This window comes from Myotis davidii, unplaced genomic scaffold, assembly GCF_000327345.1.
Source record: "Myotis davidii unplaced genomic scaffold, ASM32734v1 scaffold192, whole genome shotgun sequence".
NCBI lineage: Eukaryota > Metazoa > Chordata > Mammalia > Chiroptera > Vespertilionidae > Myotis > Myotis davidii.
Window position 1 is genome coordinate 823435 of NW_006284346.1, and position 5390 is coordinate 828824.

The following is a 5390-nucleotide window of genomic DNA, read 5'->3' on the forward strand; positions in this document are numbered from 1 at the left end:
AGGAAGGCACCCGGCCGGCATGGCTCAGTGGTTGAGCATCAACCTATGAACCAGGAGGTCATGGTTCGATTCCCGGTCAGGGCACATGCTCATGTTGCAGGATCAATCCCCAGTGTGGGGCGTGCAGGAGGCAGCCAATCAATGATTCTCATCATTGATGTTTCTATCTCTCTCTCTCCCTCTCCTTTCCTCTTTGAAATTAATAAAAATATATTTTTAAAAAAGAATGAAATCTTAAACAATGGGAAATACTATAAGTAACTTTATTTTTTCAAAAAGATATTTGTTATTTTTTTCTAACACATGATTACTGACTTTAAAAAGATGATACAGATTAGGAAAATGCCTGAGAAATAACTATGAAGAAGTTTATCTTCCCAAGCAGTTGGAGTATACTTTTCTAATCTAAATTTTCTTAAAACTATTTTATTATTTTATATTTTACATTTAATTTTGAATCAGGAATTTATTTTGCTACAGTATATTACATAGGACTCTAATTTTTTTCAAATGGTTGGCTAATTATTCCTAATTTACTGAAAACTACTAAGTTTCCCCACTGACTTAGAATTCTATTTACCATTTCTCTGAATTCTTATGTTATGTGGATTTGCTCCTGAATTTTGTATTTGGTTTAACTGATCTTATACCCATTCTTAGGGCTAAACCCCCTTGTCATTTCACATTCCAGTCCATTAATTGCCTAGCTTAATCTCAACTATATTCTTTCAAAAGAACTTTTGAATCATTTGGTTGGAATCTCAAGCATGAAAAATCCAGCTGGAGTTTCAGTTGGAAAAACATTGCATGTATAACTTAATTTGGAGAGAATTCATACTTTTATTACATTGAGTCTTCCTGAGGCATTGTGTGCCTTTCCATTTATTTAAATATTTTGTATGTCCCTTAGCAAGTTTCATAGTTTGCTTGATATAGATTAAATACATTTATGATCACTTTTCCCAATATTGCTTTCTCACTATTTATTTTTCCCTTAACATATAAAATACTATTATTTTTTCCTTATATTTATTTTGTTCTTGGCTGCCATATTAAACTTTCTTGATTATCATAATACCTTTCTAGTTCATTCTCTTGGATTTTCTTTCTTTTCTTTATTTTATTTTTCCATCACCATTTATCCCCCCTATACCCTCTTCTCCCTTCAAACAGGCCACTCCCCACTGCAATCACCACACTGTTGTCCAAATTCATGAGTACTTTCTCTTTTTTGTTTTGCTCAATCCCTCTAGCCCCCTCCCCCAACTTTAAATTCCTTCTTTGATTGAGAGGCCACCTTATTTGCAATAATTTCAGTAAATTCAAAACATTTGCCTTTATTTTAAAATATAAAATCCTAATTCTTAATATAAATTTTTCTTTCCTAAAAGGGTTTACTTACTATTGTATTGTGATTTATGCTGTCATGGGTGCTTCTTTATATTTTAAAATCATAAGACACATAGAACATATTCTACCATATGTTCAGGCATTCGCATATCCTCTTACATGAGTGACTGAACTGGTAGGAATATAAATGTTGAATGAAATAGTCAGACTAGAATAACACATATAAAGGATATAACCAATTTTGTCAAGAATTTCAGCAAAAGCCTGTTTTAAAAAATAAATGAAGAATGTGAAGGATATGGACAGGCAGCCAATGAACATAGAAAAAATGTTCAACCTCAAAATTTATTCCCCACAATTTCAAATTATAACAAAAGTGGACTATGTTTTTTACTGGCAAATAGGCAAATTTTAATTAAATAATTTAATGTCAGTTTATGCATGACTAATCAAATAAAGACTTAGAAATGGGGATTGTCCCGAAAAGTTTATATACATATATGAAAAAATGTTATATTTTGCAATTCAGAAAGAATCTATTTAAGTAAGAAAAAAATAAAACAAAGAAAATAAGCAAACAAACAAGTAAAAAACAGCTGTAAGGATACCTGAAAGCATAGAGCCAAGTAACTAAGTGAAGTTGAAAGTTATCTCCCGCAGTTTTCTTTTAAAATTTGCTGTTATTTTTGTCAATAATTTGGCCTTCTAGAGCCTGGTAAATAAAACTCCTACTATTGTTTATTTAGTAAGTAGGATTATATTTGAATAGTTAGAACTGCAGATTTTTCTGTAAAGTGCCAGATGGTAAATATTTTAGTGTTTGAGGGCCATAAAATCTCTCTTGCAACTACTCAACTGTTGCCATAGAGCAGTGATGGCGAACCTTTTGAGCTCAGCGTGTCAGCATTTTGAAAAACCCTAACTTAACTCTGGTGCCGTGTCACATATAGAAATTTTTTGATATTTGCAACCATAGTAAAACAAAGGTTTATATTTTTTATATTTATTTTATATATTTAAATGCCATTTAACAAAGAAAAATCAACCAAAAAAGCGAGTTCGCGTGTCACCTCTGACACATGTGTCATAGGTTCGCCATCACTGCCATAGAGTGAAAGCAGCCATAGGTAATACATAAATGAGTGCAGCTGTGTTCCAATAAAACTTTATTTATAGCCGAAACCGGTTTGGCTCAGTGGATAGAGAGTCGGCCTGCGGACTGAGAGGTCCCAGGTTCGATTCCGGCCAAGGGCATGTACCTGGGTTGTGGGCACATCCCCAGTGGGAGATGTGCAGGAGGCAGCTGATCGATGTTTCTCTATCATCGATGTTCCTAACTATCTCTCTCCCTTCCTCTCTGTAAAAAAATCAGTAAAATATATTTTTTTTAAAAAAAAACTTTATTTATAAAAATAGCGAGCCATATTTTGGCTGCAGTTTTCTGACCTTTGCTTTAGAATATACCTCTTCTTTGTTCCCTAATCATTGTACATAATATATTTATATGTATTCATCTGAGGAAAAAGCTAGGAGACCCAGGATTTAGAGGCCAAATTTAACCAGACATAAGCTGAGAAAGAATGATGACTCACCAGGATAATCTATAACTTGCTATACTGGCTTATAACTTGAAAATATATAAACACTTGGCATAAACCAAGGGGGAAAACTCATTGCCACGGTATTTATACACAATTCTTTCAGGAATTTTTTAGTTATCCATGAGAACTCCGGATCCCTACCCGCTGAGTGGCTGAGTATAGAGTTGAAACTGAGAAAATATACAGAGGGTGGGGGCTGCATAGCAGAGAAGAGAAATGAAGAGAAGGTAACCTCTGAACTTTTCTTGAAAAAGAAAACATGGGCAAAAGTTTAAAGTAGTGTTAGAAGAAAATGCATTCAAATAGTATTGATAATAGCCACTGAAGTTCCTGCTGTAAAAGTAAGCTTTGTGAAAGAAAGAATGAATCAACCGTCAGATAAAACAATGATGGTTTGGGCCCTCGTTGTTCCTTCCTCTTGTCCTCCTCTTTTCCTTTTTCCCTTCTTTAGTTTTCCTGATCTCCCATTTCCCATTTTAGGAGTGATGATTAAGTCCATGAGAGCACCCCAAGCAGAAGTCCCTGACCATTGAGTACTGCCCTTGGTTATTTAACCGTAATGGGTATTTCTGAGAAGGTCGTCGTTTCTTTCCATTGCGATGAGTGATTGACTCAACAAGGAGTTCATATTGCACCAAACACTTTCAAAAATGATTCATGTTAATGGCATGTCTCCGGGGATTGATGCTAAATAGAAGCTACAACTAAAGCTTAAAAAATGATTTAGCAATATGAAATCCCACAGACCACGGCGCATGTAGGCACAGTTGATGGTAAACATCAAAGAATAAATACAACAAAAAGTCATAAAATTGGATAGACAATAAATCTGACAGTTCAAGACCTTTTGGGGCTTGAATCATAAAAAATAAAATGACTTACTCAGGCATTCCTAGCTTTATTTATTTTTTTATTTTTTTATTCTGTGCCACACATCTTTTACAGGGCAGTGAGCTGAAGACAGTTTCATATTTCTGACATGTTAGTGTGGTTTACAAAGGTGGTTGCCTCACAAAATAAAACCAAATGGACATATTGAAGAACTACCTCCCTTTTGTCCATAATACTGATCACTCCTTGAGGGAGGAGGTTGTTGGGAATTTATTCACCAAAATCACACTTGAAGTTTTTATAGTCTTCCCATGCCAGCCACAAAAATGCAGCAAAAAAAAAAAGACAACTGATATAGCCAACTCATTTTAGTGTGTGTATGTGTGTGTTTAAGTCTCCTAGTAGTCCTTTTATCTTTTAAAGGGGTTATAGTTGGGTGTTTAGAATCTTTTTATTCAATAATGACTAACATTTTATTTTTAAAAAGGAAAAGAATTATAACATTTTATATGAACTGGAGGGAGAAAATAAAGATACAAACTTAACATGTTAAATTGAAGAAAATATTAATGTCAAATTATTTGTCTTCAAATATAAAATATTTCCTTTGAAAAGCTTGTCTTAAAAATCTAAACTTAGATTATTCTCAATATATCTTTAAATGAAAAAGAAAAGAAAAATGTAAGCAGACACATACCTCTCTTTCTTCTCAAGAATTACTTTCTGTCTTAACTACTAATTCAAAATTCAAACAATACTCCATCACCATTTAGAAGGCATGGTGTTAAGACCTCTGTAGCACTTAACAATGAACAAGTTGAGGTTCTAACCTCAAGCTTCTGTCAAAAACGCTCCTCAAGGGAAGGATTAAATCTCTACTGAATGAAGGAAAATGACCTTGGCTGTCTCTTGCTACTCCTCACACACAACTCTAAAGAACCTCGTGAATACACGTCCTGTTTTACATGCCTCATCCTCATTTCCCTGTTAGACATTAAAATCCTTATTACTATGTTCGAGAAATAATGACTGGCTATTTTGTACCAGAGTAAATTCAATAATGACTAACATAGACATGCTCCCAGCAATACAGAGCTTGCAAATAGGTAAGAGAGATACTGGACAATGATATAATTAATTATTTTATTAATCTTATTTGTTATAAAGACAACAATGAGCATTGCCTAGTAGGTTAATCTTATACATGATCCTCATACCTACATTGTTTGAGACCTTCTTCTGTAAAGACAGTGGATAAAGTTGTTTATTTGACACAATGAATTTTAGGGTTTCTTTAGGTTTCATAGTCTAGGCCAGACACTTTCAATGAAAGCAATGTTTGCCCCTGTGGGGTGAAATTCAGTTTTGATGGGGATGAAAAAAATCTCTTTTAATATAAGATATATATATATTATCACATAACCAAATATATAGTATATCTGAGATAATAAAATTTCATGGGGAAGCAATTAGGAAAATAAATGTCTCAAAAGGCTTCTTAGGGTGGGAGGCAATAATGAAAAAAAAAGATTGAGAAACACTTGCCTGGGCAGTGTTTACTGCTTACTAATAATCCATTTGTGTACACCCATTCTACCCAATGTTCTA